The following is a 27,569-nucleotide window of genomic DNA, read 5'->3' on the forward strand; positions in this document are numbered from 1 at the left end:
CAGTCACTAGGCAAGTGCTTCTTCTCCAGTGTCCTTCATGTCCTCAAAAATATAATCTAAGTAAAAATATTGCATCTGTCAGGCAGGCATGGCTTCAACACATAAGCCCTAGGCCCCCTTACAATCACATTGTCACACATTATTCCCCCTGCTCCAAAGGTGTTGAACCAAGTTGCAATCCCAACAACAATGATTCTGAGCACTCATTTACACACAACCTTGTCACAATTGCCTTTTCTCAGATGTGGTCATGCTTCCCAACGTGTCAAGAAAAGTAAAGGTGTCTCATTGTTACTTTCCTAGCTTTTGATTATAAAAGTGGCTGAGGATCCTTTCATTAAAACTCTGGATTACATTATCCATTATTCTTCAACAAGAACAATGCTAATAAATAAATCTAAGTAATTTTTAAAAAATCATGCCTATTTTCTAATTTTTCATCCAATATTACCACGCACATTTGAAGTAAGTACCCTAATGTGTCTGGAATCGGTGGGTTCTTGGTCTCACTGACTTCAAGAATGAAGCCGCGGACCCTTGCGGTGAGTGTTACAGTTCTTAAAAGATGGTATGTCTGGAGTTTTTTCCTTCAGATGTGTCCAGAGTTTCTTCCTTCTGGTGGGTTGCTGACTTCAGGAGTAAAGCCACAGACTTTCGTGGTGAGTGCTACAGTTCTTAAAGGCAGTGCATCTGCAGTTGTTGGTCCCTCCTGGTAGGGTCTCGCTGGCTTCCGGAATGAAGCTGCAGACCTTCACTGTGAGAGTTACAGCTCATAAAAGCAGCGTGGACCCAAAGACTGAGCAGTAGCAAAATGTAGTGTAAAGACTGAAAGCACTAACCTTCCACAGTACACAAGCAGACCCCAGCGAGCTTCCAGGTTGCCGCTGACGTCCTGACAGCCTGCTTTTATTACCTTATCTGGCCCCACCCACATCCTACTGATTGGTCCATTTTACAGAGAACTGATTGGCCCATTTTACAGAGAGCTGATTGGTCCGTTTTGACAGGGTGCTGATTGGTGCATTTACAAACCTTGAGCTAGACACAGAGTGCTGATCGGTGCATTTACAATCCTGTAACTACACAGAAAACTTCTCCAAGTCCCCACCAGATTTGCTAGATACAGAGTGCTGATTGGTGTATCCACAAACCCTGAGCTAGACACAGAGAGCTGATTGGCGCATATACAATCCTCCAGCTAGACACAAAAGTTCTCCAAGTCCCCACCGGACTCAGGAGCCCAGCTGGCTTCCCTGGCGCGGGATCTCAGGTCACCGGGCAGAGCTGCCCACCAGTCCTGCTCTGCGCGCCTGCACTTCTCAGCCGTTGGGTGGTCAATGGAACTGGGCACGGTGGAACAGGGGGGCGGCACCCGTCAGGGAGGCTCGAGGGGCACAGGAGCCCATGGTGGGTGGGTGGGGTGGGGTGGGTTGGGGTGTGGCTCAGGCATGGCAGACTGGAGTAAGACAATTGATTTGTAGGCAAGGTTTATTTTAAAAGTCTTTAAACAGGTTCCTAAAAGTTGATGGAGAGGAGTCCCTACGGACAAGTGAAAAGGCAGAGAAGTAACTAAAGTGACAAGATGTTAAGATGAAAAGAGCCAAATACACGGAATGTTGATGGGACATACACAATTTAGTGAATAAGATATGGCCCATACCTTGAAGAAGTAGAAGAAAATGTCAGAAAATAAGATTTAATGAAATATTACACATTATTAGACACTGTGCTAGGTGATTTCCTTGCCTAGATACTTTAAGGTAAAAGTTAGTGTTACAGTTTTAGAGAACAGGAAATGGAGCTGAGAAGTATTACCCACCTAGTCAATGATGGAGGGAGAATTTAAATACAAAGTCTTTTTCAAACCTGAGATTCTTTTCACTAGTACCATACTAGTCCTTTTCAAACATGTAGATCTAATGAAAGTCAGAACAATGTTCTAAAATCGTAATGACTATAGAGATTGATAAGAACTCTAGGAGGGAAATGAGAGAAAAAGAGATAGAGGTTAGTAGCTGTTTTGCATTTTGCATGAAGGAAATTGTAAATAGGCTCCTTTCACACAAAGAGTAAAGAAAATTGACTTTGGAATGGACACGTTGGTATCAACTATGTTCCAAACTTTGCCGCTTTAACAAATGTCAACATATATATCCCCATCCATTCCCAACAACTTGAGTGTATTTGGTCTTCGTGTACCCGTAGGTCTTGTCATAGTTTATATTCTCTCTGAATCTGAGTTCGTTGTAAGTGATTTAATGTGACAAGAGACAGAAAAAATTGCATTGGCAGACTGTTACTAAACTTAATTACTCACCAGATCCAACCCCAATCAATTAACCACAGCACTACACAACATAAATTCTGGATTATCGTCCATGAGAAAGGTTGCCACTCCTGTTTCTTCTCAATTAACAACTTCACTTCTTTCCATTTACTGTTCTGAGCCATGGCCCGTAAATCTGTGATAATTTACAATAATTGTGTTTTATATTTATATAGCAGTTGCCACTTTTTCAAAGCCCGTTCATGTCTACTAACTGAATTCAGCTCCACGTTCAGTAATTCATTAATTAAAGCAGGCAACATTATCTCCATTTTTCAGGTCAGTAAAATGAGACTTGCAGAGAAAAACAGCTTCCACAATGTAATGTGCTTAGGAAATTTCAGATATCAGACATGGCATGTAGTCCTTAGAGATCAGTAAACTCATGGATATTTTCCTAAAACCTTCTAAATATAACACACGAAGAATCAAAGGCTTAAAATTTCAGTGATAGGTCTAAAGCTACACACCCAGAAACTTGCAGAACTGAGAAGTAAATACAGGTCTTGTCCCCTAGCCCAATACAATGCTTAAACACCCTTAACTCCTAACATTTAGAAACAATATAAATCAAAGATATATTGTGAAAATTATGTTTTAACATTGTCTATTATGGTTTATTATCACTTGTATTACTATGATACCTTACATTTTTAGTTTGTATTGACAAAATATCAAGAATAATTGTAAAATAAAAATTTCATATAACCATTTGTTTCATCAACATAAAACAATACAGTAAACATTTTAGTTTGTTTTTCTCTACCCATATGCTCCTTAAATTTTTCTTTTCTTTTTTTTTTCTTTTTTTTTTTTTGAGACAGAGTCTTTCTCTGTCACCCAGGCTGTAGGGCAGTGGTGTGATCTTGGCTCAATGCAATCTCCACCTGCCGGGTTTAAGCAATTTTCCTGCTTTAGTCTCCTGAGTAGCTGGAATTACAGGTGCATGTCACCATGCCTGGCTAATTTTTATATTTTAATAGAGATGGGGTTTCACCATGTTGGCCAGGATGGTCTCGAACTCCTGACCTCAGGTGATCTGCCTGTGTTGGCCTCCCAGAGTGCTGGGATTATAGGCATGAGCCACTGTGCCTAGCCTTAAATCTCACCTATTTTAACATATCTTCTCAGAATGCCCAGTTTATTTTGATACTTCCCATTTTAGAAAACATAAAACATTTCCTTGCTAGAGAAAACTAAAAAGTGTAACCAAGAAAGAAGATAGCACCCACTATCTTCCAGGTATGCATTATCAGCCTTAGTCATCACAACAGCCCATTTCTGGTAGGTTTAGAAAAGTTAAGTGAGTTGGTTAGGTCCATTAAGTTATAAATCTAGTATTACAAACCAGACTAAAATACTGCAATTAATAGTAATAATAGTAATAATAACAACAAAATGAAAATTAAATTACTCCTATATATAAGATAGAGCTAAGTAATTTATACATATTTTGGAATTTCATGATTACAATAACAATCATAATAAATAACAATAACCCTACTTTAGAGATAAGGGGAAAATGACAAAAGGCAGTTATTCCACCCAAAGCTTTATAACTTATATGTCATGAAACTTGGACTTGCACCTAATCAGACGATTTTGTACTTATCCATGTTTCTATATATCAAAGGACATAATGATTTATTGTCAAATTTATTGTCTGATTGACTTACACATATTGTGTTACACTTTCCAGAAGTTAGAACAGTGGAGTCTTTATGCTTAAGAATTGTCTTGAAAGTCAGCATGTCTCCAAAATAATAATTTGTGGATAACTTAGGCCTTAGACATATTATGTCAAATCTACAACTATGTGATATAATAAGGTGTACCCACATTTTTTAAATAGAGAAACCGGCCCCAATAATTATATAAATGGTCAAACCAGAATATAAATCCTTTTCTGCTGCTTTCAAGGTGCTCACTTTTCACTATTCTGTAGTATCTCTCTTACATTAATCATGTACTTATGACATTCTAGGCAATCAGCACATATTTAATACAAGGGCTTGCGTCTGATTTTGTTGAAACTGAAGAATCCTTATTGTGTGATTACATTTTCCAAAGAAGAAAATAGAGGAGGTTGTGGGAAAGGCTCTCCCAAATGATTTATAATTCATATTAATGAAAAATCTTACTGAATATAAAATGCAAATTATATGTAATTATATATTTACAGAGTTACTTATTTGGCAAATAATAAGTTATAAACATTAAGACTATCTAATCAACATCAGGACATATGGCTATCTATGTTCAAGAGACTAGGTTTGATATTGTAGAAATAATTAATAAACACATTTGATAGTTTTATAGAAGTCAGGAAGCAACCTCTTAGTAAATAATCGTTAAATAAAGAGTTCAGAAATTCTTTTGTACTCCATTATCCATTCAGTATTGAAATGAGTTAGCATTCCTCCTATTGTCTTACTACCTTAAAAAAATCAAATTCTACAAGCTTCTTAATTATTTTCCAAGGGTATTCACCATTCTTCCTTTAGAAAATTTTAGCATAAATGGCCAGATGTGGTGGCTCACTTTCCAAGCAGATCCCACTTTGGGAGGCTAAGGCAGGTGGATCAGTTGAGGTCAGGAGTTCAAGACTAACCTGGCCAACGTGGTGAAACCCTGTCTGTAATAAAAATACAAAAATTAGCTGGGCATGTTGGTGCACACCTATAGTCTCAGCTACTCAGGTGGCTGAGGGAGGAAAATCGCTTGAACCCGGAAGGCAGAGGTTGCAGTGAGCCGAGATTGCACCACTGCACTCCAGCCTGGGTGAAAGAGCGAGACTCTGTCTCAAAAATAAAATAAAATAATAAATAAATAATTATTAGCATGAAGTATATCAGGCAAGTCCAATTCCATCTATCGCTCTCAATATCAAGAAGCAAGTGCATTATGGAGAAGAAAATTAGATGGAAAGACTGCAAGGTGCAGTAGACCCTGTATTGGTATATTGAATAAAATATTTTTATGAGGACCATTGAGGGGCCAGTAGGCCCTATATTGGTATATTGAATAAAATATTTTTATGAGGACTATTGGGGACCACTGGACTGCCAGCTTCAGAATCACTGGGGTACTTGCTAAAATACGCATTTTGGTGGCTAAATCTAGATCAAAATAATTTAAATTGTGGAGGTAGCCCAAAGTTTCCATTTTTAGCAAGCGTTTTAAGTGATCTTGGCTTACACTCTAATTTCAAAAACAGCGAGGTAGGATAGAAATGTTTTCCTCTTCTGGGGTAAATTGCATTCCTGATCATGAGCCTCCGTCTTTTTCCACATCTATGCCATTTAGAAGTAATTTTGCAGTGCTCTCCAAAGTGAGTTCAGTGTAATGCTTGACTTTTGGTAGGGACAATGTGATTTGCTTTAGCCAAAGGGATGTTAGAAATATGGTGCAATGAAGTACCTATAAAATTGAACCTGCTCTTACATGTGCCTTTGTCTTCACCACACATGCCAGTGCTAGATGCTGGTCTCAGGACAAGAAAAGACTTGAGGACAGCCACCAGTGAAAAACTGAGCCCAGCACAGCTGACCCCCGGCACTCTAGAGATAGCTAAAGACAAATGATTGTGATTTTAAGCCACTGAATTTTGAGGATAATTTGTTATGCAGCAGTCTGTTGTCATGGTTAACTGATACACTTTATAACAAATGAGGAAGGAAAGTAACAGTTTGTAAGCTCACAGTAAAAAATATAAAATAGGTGAATAAACAGTGTCTCCCAAATCAGATGACCTTGTGTTGCCTTCCCACTCTATCACTGTTTTTTTTTTTTGTGGCAAGTTAGTACATTTCTAAGGTTTAATGTAATGGAATATTAGTGTATTAAAACAACAGCTTCTTTGCAAGATTTTTATAAATATCAAGTTGGTGCAAAAGTAATTGCAGTTTTTGCCATTTAAATTAATTTTAATGGCAAAAAAACTGCAATTACCTTTGCACCAACCTATACTAAATAAAATGAAACAGTGTGCATAACTCTATAACTAGTACATTGTAAGCAATCAGTAAAAGGTAGCTATCGCTATAATTATCTGAATTTATGTTACATACTGGACTAGGGAGTTTTCATATTTTTCACTGAAATGTTCCAGTACTCCTTATAGAATGTATAATTCTACCTCATTTCATACCACCAATGAAGAATTAGAGGAACAGAGATGTTAATTTGCTCACCATGATGTAGCTAATACAGTGTATTTTAATTCCTAAGTCCATGCTCTTATAAACAAAATGTTTCCAACTTTTTCTCCACAATGTCGCCCAAACCTACTACTCTACCAAACAAAATGAGAAGAACTTAATATATAAAGGTATTCTGTGTGCAATTCTGATATAAATTTTATACTGGAGAATTTATACTAGTACCTTTTATAAACCCTCTTCCATTCATTTAAGTCATGTCTGTGACTATGAAATCTGAAACTCAGCTCCCTATTTTGATGTAATTCCACTTGTCTGCTTTTGCTTCTGTTGCCTGGGATTTTGAGGTCATATCCAAGACATCATTGTTAAGGTCAATACCAAGAAACATTTTCCCCTGTTTTTTTCTAAAAATGTTATGGTTTCAGGTCATTCCATTTTGAGTTTCTTTTTGTGTATGGTGTAGGATAAAAGTCCAATTTCCCTTCCTTCCCTCCTTCCTTCCTTCCTTTCCTTTTCTTTTCTCTTTTCTCTTTCTTTCTTCCTTTCTTTCTTTCTTTCTTCCTTCCTTCTTCCTTCCTTCCTTTTCTTTTTTCTTTTCCTTTCTTTCTTTCTTTTTTGTTTCTTTTCTTTTCCTTTTTTCTTTTCTTCCTTTCCTTTTCTCCATTTTCTTTTCTCCTTCCTTCCTTTCTCTCTCACTTTCTTTTTCTTTTCTTTTATTTTCCCCTCCCTTTCTTCCTTCCTTTCTTTTTCTTTCTTTCTCTCTCTTTCTTTCTTTCTTTCTTTTTCATTAATGTGGATACCCATTTTTCCAACAGCATTTATTAAAAAGACTACTTTTCCCTATTGGGTCATCTGGCGCCCTTGAAGATCAATTGACCACATGTACAAGGATGTATTTTGGTCTTTCTGTTTAGTTCCATTAGTCTATATGTCAGTTTTTATGCCAGTGCTACACTGTTTTGATTACTATAGTTTTGTATAATATTTGAAATTACAGGAAGTGTGATGCCTCCAGCTTTGTTCTTGCTCAAAATTACTTTGGCTGTTTGGAATGTTTTGTGGTTCCATATAAATCGTACTGTTTCTTTACTATTTCTGTACAAAATGACACTGGGATTTTTTAAGATACTGCTTTGAATCCTTAGATTGCTTTGGGTAGTATGGGAATTTTAAAAATATGCATTATTTGAATACATGAGCAAAGAAAGTCTTTTCATTTATTTGTGTCTTCTTTAATTTCTTTCAGTGTTTTATGGTTGTCAGTGTAAAAATATTTCACCTCCTGGGTTAAGTTTATTCTTAAGTATTTAATTTTTTTGACACTATTGTAAATGGGATAGTTTCTTAATTTTCTTTTTGGTTGGTTTATTGCTATTAGTGTATAGAAACACAAGTAAGTTTTGCATGATGATTTTTACACTGCAACTTTACTGAAAATGTTTATTAGTTGTAACAGTTTTATTTGTGAGGCCTTTAGAGTTTTCTGCACATAAAATTATGATATCTAAAGAGAGAATTTCCTTCTTTCTTCCAGTTAATATTTCATTCATGTGTGTGTGTTTGGGTGTGTGTGTGTGGGTGTGGGTGTACTTGTTGTGGCTAGGACTTCCATTTCTGTGTTAAACAAAAGTAGCCAGAATGGGCATCCTTGCCTCATTCCATATTTTAGAGCTCCTACAAAACAAAGAAAATAATCAATAAAATGAAAAGGTAATCTACGAAATGGAATACAATATTGATAAAGAATTAAAATAAAAAATATATAAGGATCTACTATAACTAAATAGTAAAACAAAACTAATAATTTGATTAAAAATCGGCAAAATACCAAAATAGACATTTCTCCAAAGAAGATAATATAAATAGCCAACAGGTATATAAAAAGGTGCTCAAGGTCACAGTCATCAAGAAAATACAAATCAAAAACATAATGAGATAATCCTTTGTACTGTTAGGATGGCTATTATCCTCCCCCCCCCCCATAAAAAGGTAAATATTGGCAAGGATATGGAGAAAAAGGGTCATGTACAATGTTTGGGGGAATGTTGATTGGTGTAGCCATTACAAAAGACACTTCAGAGGCTCCCTGAAAAATTAGAAATAGAATTACCATAGAATTATCCAGCAACCTCACTTTTGGGTATATATCCTACCATTTTTGATAACACGGAGGAAAGAGAAAGTCATTATGCTATGAAATAAGCCAGACACAGAATGACAAATGATACATATTACTTATATGAGGAATATGGAATATTCAAAAACTCACAAAAGCATAGAGTAGTGTGGTAATTGCCAGGAGCTGGGAAGCGGGGGAAACAGGTATTGGTCAAAGCGTAGAGGGTTTCTGTTATATAAAATGAATATGTCCAGTATAATGTCTATAGCTGACAGTAATGTATTATGTACCTGAAAATTTGCTAACAGGGCAGATCTTTTGTTAAGTGTTCTTATCACGAAATAAAAATAAAAAAGATAGGAGGAAACCTTGTTTTAGTGGTATGGATACGTTTATGGCATTGATTGTGATGATGGTTTCACAGATATACACTTATCTTTAAACTCATCAATTTGTATATATTAAATTTGTGTAGCTTTTGTGTAAAAAAAAGGAATAGCTTTCTGCCCTAGCTCCAGAGAAATTCCAGCATGAAAATATTTTAACAATAAATTTAATGTTAATATTTTAATGATACCTTGATACCATACCAGATAAACTGGCTGTTTGTGATATATTGCCAAAGCCATCAAAATTATCAAGTGCAACTCAACTTTGGAGCCTGTAAAACAAGATGCAAGGAAAATCTAAAATTAATGGCAATATAGTATAGCAGAAAATGCTTGGAGTTTGGTTCTAGGCGTATTTGGTTTTGAGTCTTTCATTTGCCACTTACGAGCTGTATAAAAATGAACAATTTGCTTTTCTGAGTTTCAATTTTCTCACCTTTAAATATATGGATATGTACTAGATGTGTACTTTAATGTTTGTTGTCAGAATTACATAAAATATATATTAGTTCTTATATATAAGCATTCACTGTCATTTCACAAGTATTAAGTTAGTTTTCTTTCTCCTAGCCCAAGAACATAAGCAAGAGTAATTTATTTCTTATTAATTCATAATTCATTTATAGATTATGTACAAATGAAAGGAAAATAATACAGTTTCCTAAGTCTCAATGAGGATATAAGCAGTGGAAGTAATGCAAGTAGGCTATAAACCTAGGTAACTGAAATAACCAACCAAAATATTTATGGTAGTTCACACAAATCCAAGTAGAGGAATTTCATCAGTTCATTCACAAGTGTAAGATGGATCGTAAAGTAGCCAGACCTTCCTAAGGTAGAAGACTACAACTATGCCATTGTAGTAAAGCCGAAGAGAAGTGAAAATTCCTGATTTCGTCATGTTACTAGAGAAAGCCTTTGTCATCTCTAGCATCCAATGGGCTTCAATACTTTATGTGGCCTTTTCCCTCTGTAACTAATCTTACAGTGTAATTGCACCGGATGATTGCTTTAAAATTATTCATCATCATCATCCCTTTTAATTTTTTGCTGTACTGTAAAAATTTGGATTAAAAAGTAGGTTTATAAAAATGAGGTACGTCTTTACTTTCTAAGGAATTAAAATGCTTAGGCAGGAACTGGTTATATATAAATTCCACCATAATTTTCATAAGTGCAGGGATTCAGTCTCTATTGTTCATTGCTCTGTCTTCAACGCTTGTAAGCATACCAGGTACCCATTGATATTTGCTGTGGTGGTTTTTCACTTTGTCAAATTGATAGACTTCAAAAACTGGAATCATATTTCCCATAACCCCCTTGCTTTTATGGTTCCAGCTGAGAGTAGGTCAAAAGAAAAAAATACATCAGTGTTTGAAGGCAGAAGTAGAACAGCTACCATTTTTCTATCAGGTAGTTGTGGCCACATTTGCAAGACCAATACATAGGTGGTGGAAGGTTCCAGCTTGACCTGGCTTTTTACAGTGGGGAGATAAACCTGGAGGTGTTGGATTCCAGCTTGTCTTTGCTTTCTCCTGCTCCACATCTAGCATTTCTACCCAACTGGTAGGCCTGCCAAAGCCCATTACCAGACACAGAGGTGACACAGAGGCAACACAGATTTCCTCACCAGCTCCCTTTGGTGGTCACTCAGAGATGGATGCACCTGACTTCTCAGGTCCCCTCCCGCTTTGAAAAAATAATCAACCCTCCTGAATTATGGGCAAAAGCAGACAAATTAACTCACAAAAGCAGAGTAGTGTGGTAATTCTGAAACCTTCAACTCTCTTCTCTAGATCTTTTTCTTTAAGTCCTCCCACAATTATTAAGCTTTATGTACTTTAATAAATATTTTATTTCATAACACTCATAGTAGTTCTGCTTGTGTTATCAAACCCTGACTAATACAGATGTTGGTATCAGGCCAAAATCAGTCTCAGAATAGGAAGGGAGCACTTCCTGTTCTTGGAATGTTTTAGCCAATCTAAAATATCTTCAGACTCTCATTCTTAGAATGATAGTCTCAGACAAAATTACTTCTAAGTATTTTTAGAGTATTGACCCAGGGTATCCTGACATGTCACCCGAAGTAGACAGGAGACTGTTTTGAAAAGATTTGCGGGTAGACTTTCGTTTAATGTGGTAAACCCAACAAGATTCACCAAAAATCTCCAAAGTTATTAGGACTATGCACTAGAGGAGGCAAAACCAGTTTGGATTTTCAAAAGAAAATAATTAATTCAAACTGAAAAGGTGACTCCAAGCCTACAGATTTCCATGGGCAAGAAACAGGCTAAAAAAGCTTCTAGCTAGAAATATGAAAAATTTCTTCTAGAAAAGGAAGGATGACTCAGAAAGCAGAGCTGGGAGTCCCCTCGCTATAAAACTACTCTAGGGAGCAAACCAAGTTGCAAATAAATATACATTTCCTGCCCTTGGAAAAGTAGGATTTGTGGCATTTGCTTTTTTACCACTTTTTGAATAGAAGTGTCTATTAGTGTAATTCTGTAACTGTTTCCCAAATTATTTTTGTTCTTTTGGGGCATATGACTTGTCTTCTAGTGCACACATGTCTTCATTTGAATAAAAACACCTGTGAAGACAACCTCGAGGAATCTCACCCACACCTGGATGAAATTTGAATATTAATACCTTATAATTTGATGCTGAAGTGTGGTAAGATTTTCGTGTCTTCAGAGAAATTAGTATATCTTATATTCCCGGAGAAATGGAAAGATCTTATGACCACAGAGTAGACTGTGGTGGACTGAAGTTGGCCCAAATTTGTTGTCATTCTTTTCTCTTTCATCTGGGCTGGGCTGTGCCTTACTATGAGTGACAGAATGAGGCAAACGTGACTCTGTGTTACTTTGGAGAGTGGACTTTAAATGGACTTTTAAGAAAATTGCAACTTCCGTTTTTAACTGTCTCTTGGAATCCAGCTTCTAAGCTATAAAAAGCTTAGACGATGTAGGAAGGTCCCCTGGAAGATAATTATAGTGCTCTAGTTAATGGTCCCACCTAACAAGCAGCACCAACTGCCAGCCATGTAAGTGAGCCATCTTGGAGGACCCAGCCCTGGGAGCCTTCTAGACAACTGCAGCTCCAGCCAACACCACATTAAAAAGAACTTCCAGCTGAGCTCAGTCAACCCCAGTCATGAGAGATAATAAATGGCTGTTATTGTTTAAGCTACTGAGGTTTTGGGTAGTATACTGAAGTTATATAAAGACATAAATATATAGCCACAATACTTGTTAAATAAATTCCAAGGGTAGGGAAAACTACTTTTGAAATATCCTTATGTTGTTTCCTAATATCCATTCTCCCTATATGCATCCTATGAAGCTCTCTTTTGTAGACTATTTTCTGAAAACTCGTATATTTCAAAGTAGTATGCCTTGGTTAAGCAGAAATTCATTTCAAACAAAAAATGTCCAAGCTTGAAACTTGGCCAAACCATTTATTAGTTGGGATACTTAATTGAGCCACTTAACATTTTTATCCTCACTTGCAAATTATTTTCTTTTAAAATGGAGATAATGGTACCTACTTCATGGAATGTGTATAAGGATCACATAAAATGTAATATAAAAAGGATTCATTAATACTTGTATAAGCAATAATATTAACTGCTACTATTATTATTTGACAAAGGAGGCAGTGGTTTGTTGGGTTGGGTTCATGAAATCAGCATTTGTCTTTCACAGCAGAAGAAAGCAGTTGCTATTGATTTATGTTACCTATTGTTTCGGTAATTTAATTAAAGAATTTTGAGTTGCTTTTCCCAGGAAAGACCTTTAATTTTCTACAACTAGTGAATATTCTGGAAAACATTTTCCAGGCACCTGGAATTGAGCACGTCATTTTATGAGGCAATGCACAATGCCAGACACACGCACACACACACACCCCCACACATACACACACCCCTCATTACAGCATGGGATGTCTTGGTGGGGTAGCTGATGAAGCTAGATGCCTATACAGTTGAGGCGAATCTCAATTCGGTTTCAACTATGTACACGCCATAGAAGAAGACATGGCCTACTAGTAATCAAAGTATTGGGCAATATATGGATTTTAATTGCTTTTCCCTCAAGCTAAATACAAATCACAATTTGGCACTAAAACTTTTCAGAGGAGGGAAATATCAAGAGCTAGAGTCTGATAGAATTTTGAAACATCACATGAATTCAGTTATTTATTTTGTTTTATTCAGTTTTGTTTATTTTGTTTATTCAGTTATTTATTTTGCTAAGTCTATTTGTTTCTTTAAGTAGAAAAAGTTAATAAAAATTACAAAACTACAAAAAGAAGCATGGGTTGCCTGCTGTGAGGGTGGCTGGAGGGTTGTGAAGAATGGAGATGGTAAAACAAAAGTAGAAAAAAGGTAGGCATGGATGAGTTCCCTGATTTCTTATGCTCAGGATGCTTCTTCACAGGCTGTGAGGGAGAAGTAGTGATAGATTCAACTGCAGCAGTGAAAACTACATCTACATTTGCCTGAATTTAGGGCTTCATTCATTTGCAATTATTGAATGCCTATGAAGGGCCAGGAATAGTGCCAGTCAATGAAGGTGAAATAAGTTATTCCAAAAGAGGCAGTACAAGACCATAATTAAGAAACTGGGCTTGGAGCCAACCCACATGATTTTGAATCCAGACCTGTCATCGCCTTATTTACTGTGCAACCTCAGGAAAGTCACTTAACCTCCAGGGTCTCAGCTTTTTCATCTCTATTGTTCAAAGATGGTAATAATATCCAATCCCTTGTGGTATTGTGGGCAGAATAAAATGTATTTCTATAATAATACACGTTCAAAAATTAGATCAGCACCGTAACAGCCTAGGCCTTTAATAAATGTGGATTATGATAATCTCTTGCTGTGCTGGCTGACTTCACCCCTTCAAAGGCTCTTCCTGACATCCCACTGTCTGTGGGATCAAATCCAGAATTTTACTCTTGCCATCTTTGAATCAGAATGCAGATTCTGATTCCATTGGCCCAATGTAGGGTCTCAGTTTGTACATTTCTAAAAAGCTCCCAGGTGATGCCAATGTTGCTTGTTCACAGACCACAATTTGACAGCAAAACTACACATTAATTCAAACTTTAGAATGTAGTATAAGACTGGAATGTCATTTTTGCCGAGGCTCTTAAAATCTACTGTGGAAAAACAAAAAATAATGACTAATTTTGTCCCCTTGGAGATCAGGCAGACTTTTAAGTAGGTATTAGTGATAAGGGAAGACAAATATAGGGCAAAAGAAAAATGTAAGAGTATTGTGTCTTAACTTTAATGTCAAGGGCACAGGGTTTGAATCTGATATATACAGCAGACGGAGATCAGAGAAAAGACTAAGAAGCAGAATTGATAAAGTTGCAGGGCAGAGAAGAAGCTTTTGCTAACTGCTGTGCTGAGAGCTCCACCACAGAGATGGAGAAAATTCATAAGGTTATAGCATAGAGCATCAGGTTATAGCAGCAGGAAGTAAGTTCTAAAAATTTGTACACTTTTTATACTGAATTGAGGTAGAAAGTTATCACAAAGTACATTGGTTGAGCAGGATTCAATTTTTACAATTATTTTAATTTATTTTTAGAAGTATTATTTGCCTCATAGTGATTATAAATATAAAATCAATTAAAAGAAATAGACAACATAACATTTTTAGAATAGAATTGTGCCCAACACACAGTGTTAATGTTAGCTATTATTATAAGAGAGGAATATATTCTTGGAGAAAATGATGATTTGAAAATGATGTATCGAAAAAATAAGTAAAAGCTATGCTCTATGTGTCATTTCTTTTAACATTTACAGAAAACCTAACAAATTAAGATTGAAAAGGTAAAATAAAATATATTGTCCCAATCCACATAATTTGTATGATACATAGTTAGATTACCAACCAGTTTGTCTGGTCTGAAAGGCTACATTCTTTCATTCTTTCATGGCTGCATACTAAGTGTTTATGCCAAGGGTTAACACTAAGCTATAGTTTATTAACTATATAATGAAGACAATATATTTAAGCAGCCAGGTGATTATTTATGTAATCAAGGCATAAATGCAACACTAAAAATTTACAGATATAAATTAGGATTGAGAAAACAGATTACTTACACTGATATTCAGCTGCACACCCATTCATAACTGCTATGGTAGTTTTGTATAAATAAAAAATACTTATAAATTAATTTTGGTATATATTATATGAATATCAGGAAGCTAACATGAGATAAACATACGCTTATTTAACTTTTAGATTTTTTTGACATGCATAAACCCTTGAAAACTCACACAATTGTTATAACAATAAGAGCTTCCATAACCATAAACATGTTAGCCTTCCCTTGGTCTCGCCAAGATGCCATATGAATTTTCAATTTACGATCTTTTTTGGTGTTTCATTGGCTAGGGAATTTTGTCCCCAGGTCTTGGCATAGCTAAATCCTTTTTGTCATACAGGTCTCAGCTCAGATTTCCTCTCCTCAAAGAGGACTTTTCGACTGTTAATCTAAATTAATTCTTCCCATCCCCACTCTTACATATTCATTAATGCTGTATCATACATACTATTTTCATCTTGTGAAATGGTCATTAATATCTAAAATCTTGTTTATGTATTTGTTTCTTTGCTTATTGAATATTTGTTTCCTTGAAAGCAAGGAAACATTTCACCTTGAGAGCCAGAACTTACCTTTCCTGCTAAGTTTGGGATGCAGTTACCGCACCTTGAACTGGCACATGGTAGACATTCAATTATCTCTTAAATAAGTAAATGAAGATAAGCGATGTTCACCATCATCATAAATCTCAAAACACTAACATGCTCGCAACTCATAGATATATTTAGAATAGTTTAAAATGTTATTCCTTGTAAGTTTAGGCAATGCCCTTGATCCCAAATTATTAGCAATTAAACATTTATTTTAGTATACTTTTAGATTTGTAACAATATTTCTGCTATACAGTTTTTGACATGTAAAAATAAGGGAGGAAGCAAAGATCTACAATCAATAGCTACGGACAGGTTAACTTGTATAGGTTTTTTGAATGAGATTCCATCATTCTGAACACAGAAGCTCTGCACTTAATTCTACACTCCATCTCCCCTGCCAGCTACCAGCGAACTTAGGAGTAATGTTAAATCAGTAGTACATCGCTGAAATAGTTAGTAAAACAGAATCAACCTTAAATTGAAAACAATGGATATACATTTTTATGTGTTAGTTTGTTAGTTCTTATTATATAATAGGCAATAGCACAGTGTGCTAAATTAGCTTTAGTTAATTACAGGATTTCTAAATGTTGCAAACAAATTATTTAGTTTGCCATATGCACAAACCTAATGCATTCTCTTATTATCAGAGAGAGGTCCATGTTAGGGATGAAGAAAATGACTCACTGGGAAAAATAAGTCACAATCTGTTATTGTGATGGTCTTGTGTACTGTTACTACAGTTACTCATTTTTATGCCTAAAAAATATTCAAGATACAAAGGATGTACAGCATTTACTTTCAGTTTTGTACTTAAATGGGAAAAAATTGCATCAGAAGTCCAACTCGTAGTATTGCCTTTCTCATACCAAAGTATTTCATTTATTGAAAGCAATGCTCAGTTCTATTGGGCCTGCATATGTAACAAGGAGCTTAGAAGGTGAGGTGGCATAAAAATGGTGTTTCTACAAATGTTCTTTGAAAGTGAAGATATTAAAACAGGCTTAAATTTAAAACCTATATCACAGTACATAGTGAACAGTAATAACTGCCCATTAAATTAATATGTTGCATTTTTAGTGTCTTAGTGTTCATATTTAATTTAGTGTTTATTGTTGATATTGACATCTAAATCACACCCCTTCTTCCTCCAAAATGTTTGTTTGGTTGACTGTTTTATCTTTCCTTTTGAGTTCTATAATTTATACATTTGTCTCTTTGTTAGTTATCAGCAAAGAAATATGAAGCCTTTTGTATTATTCATCTCAGTTCCCAAATATTTACTGAATGCCTATTCAGATTTTGCCTAAGGTTCTAGGAAGGGTTACAAAATCAACAAAACGTGGTCCTATGCTATGAAAGACCTACATATTGCCAAAAGAATGTAAAGAGATAAAACAATAATTCACCAATGAAGTAACATTTTACATATTTCTTGAAGAGTGGGAGGAATTTTGATAGGTGGAGGGGAGTTTGGCAATAATGGCAGAATTAAAGATTAGCTAAATCAACAAAGGCATTCAAATTGGAAAAGAGAAAGTTTAATTATCTCTGTTTGCTGACAATATGATTTTATGTCTAGAAAACCCTAAAGATTCTTCCAAAAAAACTCTTAGATTTGATAAATTATTTCAGCAAAGTTTCAGGATACACAGTAATATACAAAAATAAGTAGTATTTTTATACAACAATAACAATAAAGCTGAGAACCAAATCAAACAGACAATTTCATTTACAATATTACAAAAAATTGAATACCTGGAAATATGTTTAACCAAGGAAGCGAAAGATTTTTACAAGGAAAACTGCAAAACACTAATGGAAGAAATTGCAGATGACAAAAATATCTGGAAAAATATCTCATGCTCATGAATCAGAAGAAGTAATATTGTTAAAATGACCATATCACCCAAAACAATATATAAAACTAATGCAATCCCTACCAAAATACCAACATCATTTTTCACAGAACTAGAAAAAGCAATTCTAAAATTCAGATGCAACCAATAAAGAGCCAGAATAGCCAAAACAATCCTAAACAAAAAGAACAAAGCTGGAGGCATCACATTACTTGACTTCAAATTATACTACAAAGCTCTAGTAACCAAAATATTATGGTATAAAAACAGACATATACATCAATAGAACAGAATAGAGAACCCAGAAGACACAAATCTGGGTCTTTAGCCAACTGATCTTTGACAAAGTTGAAAAAAACTTTGTCAACTTTGTCACTGGGGAAACGACACCCTTTTCAATAACTGGTGCTGGAAAAATTAAATTGGCATATGCCAAAAAATGAAACTTAATCCCTAGCTTTCACAATATATAAAAATCAACTCAAGATGGATTAAAGACTTACAAGTAAGACCTGAAACTATTAAAATTAGAAGAAAATCTAGTGAAAACTCTTCAGGACATTTGTCTAAGCAAAGAATTTTCTACCAAGACTTCAAAAGCAAAAGCAACAAAATAAAAAAAAAAAAAAATAGGCAAATGGACTTAATTAAACTAAAAAGCTTCGGCACAGCAAAAGAAATAACCAACAGAATGAGCAGACGATCTGCAGAATGGGAGAAAATATTTGCAAACTATGCATCTGAAGGAGTACTGACATCCAGAATTTACAAGGAACTCAAACAACTCAACAACAACAAAAAACAAATAATCCCATTTAAAAGTGGGCAAAGGACATGAATAGACATTTTTCAAAAGAAGACATACAAATGACCAGCAGGAATACAGAAAAGTGTTCAACATCATTAATTGTTAGAGAATTGAAAATCAAAACCACCATGTGGTATTATCTTATACCAGTCAGAATGGCTATTATTAAAAAGTCAAAAAATAACAATTAATGGTAAAAATGCAGAGAAAAAGGAACACTTATTCACTGTTGGTGGGAATGTAAATTAGTGCAACCACTATGAAAAACAGTATAGACATTTCTTAAAGGACTAAAAATAGAATTGTCATTCAACCCAGCAATACCATTACTGGGTATCCACCCAGATGAAAAGAAAGCTTTATATTATGAAAGATACCGTACTCTTATTTTTATCACAGCAATATTCACAATAGTAAAGCTATGGAATCAATCTAAGTGTCCATCAACAGATGAATGAATAAAGAATGTGATATATATCACATTTCACAATGAAACACACACACACACACACACACTCCCCCATACAATGGAATACTATTCATCCATAAAAAATAATGACATGTCTTTTGCAGCAACATGAGTGGAACTGGAGGACTTTAAGTGAAACAACTCAGAATATCAAATACCACATATTGTCACTTATAAGTGGGAGCTAAATAATGTGGCACATGAACATAGAGTATGGAATAAGAGAAACCAGAGACTCAGAAGGGTAAGAGAGTGGGAAGAATGGGAGGGATGAGAAATTGTATTACTTAATGGATACAATAAACATTATTCAGGTGATGCTTACTCTAAAAGCCTAGTCTTCACCACTAGGCAATATATCCAAGTAATAAAGCTGACTTGTGCCCCATACACTTATGCAAATAAAAGAAAATTATAGATTACAGACCAAAAAAAAAAAGGGATTTTTTTGAGAAAGAAATATGGAGATATGATGTAGAACATAGGGCTAAATATAAAGATTGGAAAAATATAATGGATAACAATTAAAGTTTTCGTTTTTATTAGTTTTTAAGAAATAACCACTAAAATTTTGTTTTGTGGGAATGACAGGATTAAATGTTTTGATTTTTTTCTTCCTATCCATATAAACCAGTTTCCTCTAAATTGCCTTATCTTAATATTTCTTCTATTTTTGACAGCCTTAGTATATTTTGAATCCTCCCATTTCTCCATTACCTACCAGAATCTTTAACTGGATTTATGAATATGCCTCTTATAGCCATAGTCCTCCCATAGTCTTTCTTACTTCCAATCCTTTCTCTATACCACAGCCAGTAATCTTTGTGAAATATAAACATTCCAGGTCATTTCACTGGTTGGAAAATCTTCAGTAGTTTCCTAATGCTCTCAAGACTCCTGAGCATGGCCGGACGTGGTGGCTCACGCCTGTGGTCCCAGCACTTTGGGAGGCCAAGGTGGGCGGCTCACCTGAGGTCGAGAGTTCGAGACCAGCCTGACCAACATGGAGAAACCCCGACTCTACTAAAAATACAAAATTAGCCAGGCGTGGTGGCATATGCTTGTAATTCCACCTACTCGGGAGGCTGAGGCAGGAGAATCACTTGAAACCGGGACGTGGAGGTTGCCGTGAACTGAGGTCACGCCATTGCACTCCAGCCTGGACAACAAAAGCGAAACTCCATCTCAAAAAAAAAAAAAAAATTCCTGAGCATAATTTATGAGTCTTTGTGGGCTCATAACCCTTTGTTCTTTTCAACATCTCTATATAGACGTTGCTGTCTCACATTTCTAACCTTTCACCTTTGCTCTTCTGCCAGAAACTTATTTCCCTCAGCCCACTTATCTTTGGAGCTCAGTCTTCCAGGAAGCATTTCTGACTCCATGTGAAACACCCCCTTCTCACTGCTCCCAGTACTCTCTATTTTTCACATTGAATTATATTGCATATTTACATGATTATATTACTCTCTTTAAGCTGTACACTCTGTGAAGATAAGGATCATAACTATCTTATCCACTCTTTTATATCCAGTACTCCTTACATTATCTGGCTAATAGTAAGTACTAAACATGTATGCATAGAGAAAAGAATAATGAATGTATAAACAAAGTGAGTGAGTAATGAATAAAAAGATGAGGGTAAGCTTTTCTAATTAATATGGATTACTAAAATTAAAAGTTTTCAATCTTGCAAATGAATGGATTACATTAACAGTAATCATAACTGCTATTTATTGAGTCATAAACATGTGCCAAGTCAATGCATGTAGTGTTTTATCTAGTACTTGGCAAAGTGCTTGATATCAATGTATGTATATACGCCTTCATTGACTAAGTGTTATCTTCCTAACATCCCGGAAATGCAGTTACTATTACATGTTTCTACTTTTTAAACAAAGAAATTAATATTCAATGAAGATAAGTACTTTTTCTATGATCACACAATAGCGCTGCTTGAGTCTAAATGTTGTGAGTTTTCAAATGTGTCAAAGTTTTCTAACATTTTAAAATAGTAGACTCCTCTTCCCCTGACAATAAATCTTATAGAAGACATCTGAAAATGGACCCAGTCTGGCAGGGAGTGATCTCTCCGCCTCCATGCATATACAGGTTATATATATACAGGATATATATATCCTTAGGGTTATCTTAGAGGAAAGAATTAGTAGGATATATATATATGTAATATATTATATATATTCATATATATTATATATTTTGTATATGAATATATACATTATATACATATTTTATATATAATGTATATATATGAATATATACATAATATACATTTATATATAATGTATATATAAGAATATATACATAATATACATAAATATATATATAAATAAATAAAAGGGAGTTTATTAAGTATTAACTTACACAATCACAAGGTACCACAATAGGCTGTCTGTGAGCTGAAGAGCAAGGAGAGCCAGTCAGAGTCCCAAAACTGAATTTGAAATCCGATGTTGGAGGGCAGGAAGCATCCAGTACAGGAGAAAAATGTAGGCTGAGAACCCAGGCCAGTCTCGTTACTTTTCACATTTTTCTGCCTGCTTTATGTTCACTGACAGCTGATTAGATTGTGCCCACCAGATTAAGGGTGGATCTGCCTTCCCCAGCCCACTGACTCAAATGTTAATCTCTTGTGACAACATTCTCACAGACACACCTAGGATCAATACTTTGTATTCTTCAGTCTAATCAAGTTGTCACTCAGTATTAACCATCACAGTCCTCAAGTAATTTTTTAGGGATGCCAGCAGCTCTACATGGTGCACTTAGTACCTCACTGGCCCACTCCTTGCTGCCTGTCATTATACGAATGCATTATTAAAGCAAAAACATTAAATACTTCAACTATTAATATATTTGGCTTTTCTGGCAGTATAGAGTTGACCCTTGAACAAGAAGGGTTTGAACTTCACAGGTCCACTTACATATAATTTTTTTTCCACCAAACTCAGATGGAAAATATTGTATTCATGGGATGCGTACCCCGTGTATACAGAAGTCTGATTTTTCCTATATGTGAGTTCTGCAGGGCCAGCTGCAGAACTTGAATGTAGATGGGTTGGAGGATATAGTCCTGAAATCAATTCCCTGAGTATATGAGGAGACAATTATTTTTGCAATATAATTAAATATATTTACCTTGTTCTACTAGGGGGATCTAGTTTACTATATCAAAAGGTGTATACAAGAAGATGTACTGACCAGGAATAGAGCCCAGCCATTCTGAAGTTTGATGTTTAAGACTCTGTAGGAATACGAAAGCTGAAATTTAGGAGCAGAAGAATTGAACCAGGCTTCTAGAAGAATCTCTGGAAGTTACCCATAAAGTAAAGCTGGGACTCTGCTTCCAGCTACCAGTTAAGGACTGTGTAGAAGGAGACTGAAGTTCTGAGGTGAACTTTTAGTTTCTTCCTGTTTTAGGCAGTACATTCCACATGATGCTATGGTTAAGAGAAAAGACTTTAAAAGCAGATAGATCGAAGTTTACATCTTAGTCTTGGTATTTCAAAAATATAGAGCTCATTTAAGACTCTAGATCTTATGTAGGTGTTTATTTTGGGCAGTGGCCCCAACAACAGGAGTGAGGGCTTCAAAAAATGAAAGAAAACATGAGAGAAAGTCAATCAAATGATGCATTGCTGCTGCAGGCAACTGGGGATCAAATTGCCTGGAGTCTTTCTTAGAGGCTAGGTAGCACCTATTTTTTTTTTCTGCATTTTTACTTGTGCCAGTGTTTTTTGTTTAAGACTTATTCTCTGAAAATGCACAGCCAGCAATCTTGAAGCTTCCTTAAAAATCCCAGGTCATAGTATCTAATGGGATTAATACTTGATTTAAAACTAAATAATAAGTGATATCCTCTTTTCATATCTGAGGGGAGAGACAGAGAGAGAAATTCCTTGGATTTATGTTCTTTTCTTTGCAGAACTTCACAGAACCTGAACTCAATCTTTTATAAGAATTAAATCTAGTGAAAAATTCAATAGCAAATGTGGACCTGATTCTGACATTAGTCCACATGAGACTATTGTGAATAATCAAGTCTACTCACAGAATAATTTGTGCCCAGATGTTCCAGTACCATATGTGGGAGTTGATTCCATTTTCCTCGACCAGAGGAAGCTACCCATAAAATAGAGTAGAAGGTTCAGACTACAGAAATGATCTTTTCCCTGTTTCTTCATCCGGCAAAAATGTAAAAAGTAGCAATTCTGTGTAATGTGTTGTAAACACTTAAGGCTGCCCTTTGGAAAACCATGGTGTAAATGGGCATTTGCAGGTTGCTGTTAAAACCAAAGAAATAAATTATATCCTGTGTTGTACATAATGAAACAAGCGGTTTGGTGTGAGGTGTTAGGACGATCTTCCGGTGAATTTAACGGTCTGGCCAATTTGAGAGAGATTTAGAAATGCGCCAGGTGTAACTTTGGTTGTTTGAATTGAATGAAGAATTACAAAGAAATGGGAAAATAAGGGGTGTTTGCTTCATGAAATCCAAATTTTTGGAGACAGATCCAGATTAATAGGCATGAGTCCTGGACTTAGAGCTTAGCCCAGTCTCACTCTCTTCTTAGACAAAACTGCCAATGTAACAGAACATTAAGATGCTCTAGCACTGAAAGGCTTTTTGAAAATCATGTAATCCAAGGGTTCCAAACTGAGATGTCTTTAGGGGACAAAGAGCTAGAGTAAATGAAAAAAGGTCCTGGGATCTCTGGATGAGTTATTTTTACCTCGACTATTACATAGTTTGGGTCCTATAGTTCTAACAGTTTCCTGTAGTAATAAGAGGTACTTTAGAAAACAAACATAGCATGAGAGTCAATCTCATCTGGATTTTGATGCAGTTAAACAGTGGCTGAACCTGGAACAAACTGCTTAATATTTCTAAGTCTCGCCATGTTCAGCTGTTAAATAGGGAAAACAATACGTAATCTAGAGAGTTGTTTGGACAGTAATAATGTGTGTGTGTGTGTGTGTGTGTAGGCTCCAGCATCTGGCATGTGACACAGATGAGCCATGCTAATTTTAGGATCAACACTCCTTGTGGTTGTATCACAATGACTCTAGGCCATGAAAAAGATTCTTATTTGAAGCTGACTTGTGAATAACTCAGGCTTTGAACTCAAGAATGTTGGCTTTCCATACTATTCCTTCCCCTTTGTATCCAGGAAGCTTTTTAATATTTCTAAACACCAGTGTTTTTTTTTTATTTATAAAATTGAGATCTAACTCACAGGACTATTGTAAAGGTTAAATGAAGCAATGCTTGTAAGGCATTTTGCACAGTCCTTGAAACTTAATGCTCAGTAAACAGCATCTGCTATCATCATCATCATCATCATCGTCATCATCATCTATTACAATGGTATCATGAAGATCCAGATTTCTTCTCTAGGCAGAATTATATCCTCCTTACTATTTACTGTGTTTTAGGAGTGGAAGATACAGCAGTCAATGCAAATGATGTAAGCAGTTCAATTGAAAACTGTTTAATTTCATTTGATAAACACTATGTTTCCTTTGGAAAAATAATGCCATATTCAGTCATATGAGAAGTGGTGTTTAATGTGCAAATAGAAACCCCAAAAGCACATTCTGAAACTTTTATTTCATCTAGTCATTTCAGCTCAGTCCACTTTACAAGGTTTTTAGGCAACAGTTTCACAAATGGAATGATGGTTTGAAAACATATTGTACTTTTTAGTTTTCTCAGATGAGAACTAAGATGAATGAATATCCTCGTATTTGTTAAAATATCACCATTATTACTCCTGTTACTAAAAACCTCATTTTTATGTGCAACATAAAATGTACATATATCATTTTAACTATAACAGCTATTTAAGTAGACGAAGCAGATGGGGAGGACTTATTGTTGTTATTAAACCAACATGGAAATTGAGCTCAGAAATATCAAGGGACATGTCCAAGGTATTAAAACTTGACAGCAATGAGGCTTCAATCTGGTATTATAATTCAAAATCAATAGTCTATCTGCTATTCATTAAAATCGGATTAATTGGTTTCTCTTTTCTCCTATGACAACATATGAAATATGATATCCCCTACATGGTTCCACAAAGTTTCTTATAATTGCCTATGGAAATGAGTCTGAATAATTGATTGGGATTTCAGTTTTTATTTCTACTGCTAAAATTGTGTTAAATAATTACTGAGGTGAAACATTATTGTTCTACTGTTAAATAAGAGAAATATGCATGTTTTAGATGGTTGATATACTTTGTGTGTGTGCAAATGTATATTTCTCAGTCAAAAATTCTTAACTGGTTTTTATATTAGAATAAAATGAAAATTTACCAGTGTGCAGATTCCCAGGCTGCAATCAAGAACTGCTGTATCTCCGTTTTCAAGAGAGAACTTGATCATGTTAAAGGTTATTGTTTTATCAATATCTGGTAAGATTTATTTCACTTGATTTTTTTTAACAGAAATGTTTATAAATTCCAAATGGATGATAAGAAAAATAAAATGATTAAGGCATATTAAGGGTAATTACTCAGCAGTTAGATAAGTTGATTCATCAGCTAGGTACTGTGACTTTCTACTCTTCTTGACAGTGTGGGCTATAAAAAGTTACAAATTATTGCCTGCTGTGAAATTGTGGTGTTATTCACAAATAGCTGAAACCCTAATTTATAAATCTATGGCTTTTTTTTTTTTTGAGACAGATTCTCCCTCTGTCACCCAGGCTGGAGTGCAGTGGCGTGATCTTGGCTCACTGCAACCTCCGCCTCCCAGGTTCACGCCATTCTCCTGCCTCAGACTCCCGAGTAGCTGGGACTACAGGCGCCTGCCACCACACCCGGCTAATTTTTTATATTTTTAGTAGAGACAGGGTTTCACCGTGTTAGCCAGGATGGTCTCAATCTCCTGACCTCGTGATCCGCCTGCCTCAGCCTCCCAAAGTGCTGAGATTACAGGCGTGAGCCACTGCGCCCGGCCTAAATCTATGGCTTTTAAGCAATGATATTTAATGCATATTCAAAGATTGGACAAAATGTAACATATTAAGGAATTATTGTCATGGGAATTCAAAACAGGAATGTTTAATCATAAATAGAAAGAAGAGTCCTGGTATTTACCTTGAATAACAAAATATCATTCCTTTTTCCATATTTACATCAGCATCTGCTTGAAGGGCTATGTTTCCACAATGCTGAATGGCACAATTGTGCAATGATTTTTGTTGTTGTTTGTATCTGAAGCAATGGTTTTCAAAAATTTTTTATCTCAGTACACTTTTGCAAACTTAAAATTATTGAAAATCTTAAAGGGTTTACATGGGTTATATTTATTATATTGTAATTTAAAACTGATTTATAAAATAAATGTTTTAAAATCATTTAAAATAACAGCAATTAACTTAATATGTATTTAGACAAAGGATATATTTCATGAAAAATAACTTTATATTTCAAAAATCAATTTAGTGTCATGAGTGGCATTGATTTTCATTTTTGAAAGCTTCTATAATATGTGGCTTCAGAAAAAGACAGCTGATTTCTCCTGTCTGCTTTTGTATGTAATCTGGGGCACCATCACATATCATATATCCCTTGGACAACTTCCACTATATTCTCATGAAAGAATGAGGGTTTTGAATAGTTTTGAAGCTCATGAATCTTCTAAAGGGTTCTTGAGACCCCCCCCTCCCCAGACTATACTTTGAGGAATGTTTTCCTAAGTCAGTAGCCTATCCTTGTCTTCTGTTAGGATTTCGGTATTCCATATCTGGTATCTAAAATGTAGTATAAGCGATTCAGAAAATGTAAAATGGAGAAAAGTAGACATGTCTGAAATTTGAATGATTTTGTGTTACATCTGAAAAAGTTTTAATAAGGCAAACATGATCTTATTTTAAATGGATTGTGGTATGTATCATGGGGACTGGAAAGGATAGATTTTGGAGATAAGACATGTTGAAACGTAGGGAAACACTGGTGAAAAGGATTTTTGTCTTTTTGATTTAGCATTAAGTTTTTGAATTGAATAGTCCATCTTGTGTGTCAATCAACACAATCAAAACATTTTTATAAGCTTTTTAAAACAGAAAATACTGCATCTTTAGGTAGTTAAGAACCTAGAAAATTGAGAAGAGTTCTAGAATCTGTAAGAGTTACATATAGATTGCATATTGGACATTGGCCAAATTGCCAGCTAAAGTTGGATATAAGTATACATTCATGCATGTTTTTTCATTCTTTTTTCTCTAGTAGTTATAAGAGTATATGCTGATACAATACTGCCTGCTGGCATCACTACCATTAAAAAAATACAGTATCTAAGTAATAATACATTTGACCGCCTTGGTTAATATTCAAAGTGATGGTCAAGAAGGTTATAAGCAAACATCAGCTTTCTTTCACACCTCTTAGCTCATTCTGCAAATTAATAACATCATCTTGGGAGCATTCAAGACCCTGGATAATGAATGTTAACAGCAGTTTCTGTTGGCTGCATCTGAGGATGCATTTATTTTTCTCATTATCTTACACACAATCTTTTAGCTATTGTCTGCCACTGCTGCTCACTCAAGAAGCCACAGAAAGTGCTAAAGATGTCAGGAAGCAAGAGGCCTCATTTATTTTTATGGCCTTCATCAGCATTTTTTTCTCTCTCTCAGTTTTTTTTTTTTTAAACGTAAAGGCCTATAATAGAATAT

General features: G+C 35.2%; 1 protein-coding gene across 3 annotated transcripts in view; it reads right to left on the reverse strand.

Annotated features, from left to right (window-relative positions):
• The window catches only part of TENM4 (teneurin transmembrane protein 4), a 3,040,222-nt gene that overhangs the window by 2,746,202 nt on the left and 266,451 nt on the right, over positions 1-27,569 (reverse strand). Inside the window, exon 1 of one of the 3 annotated variants that reach the window (XM_054526091.2) lies at positions 21,248-21,390. The exons of the other annotated variants lie outside the window; for them this stretch is intronic. The gene's annotated coding sequence lies outside the window, so the exon portion shown is untranslated. Of the gene's footprint in view, positions 1-21,247; positions 21,391-27,569 lie in introns of those variants that run through there. 3 annotated transcript variants of the gene reach the window in all.

The sequence above is a fragment of the Pongo abelii genome, chromosome 9 (assembly GCF_028885655.2).
Source record: "Pongo abelii isolate AG06213 chromosome 9, NHGRI_mPonAbe1-v2.0_pri, whole genome shotgun sequence".
Taxonomy (NCBI): Eukaryota; Metazoa; Chordata; class Mammalia; order Primates; family Hominidae; genus Pongo; species Pongo abelii.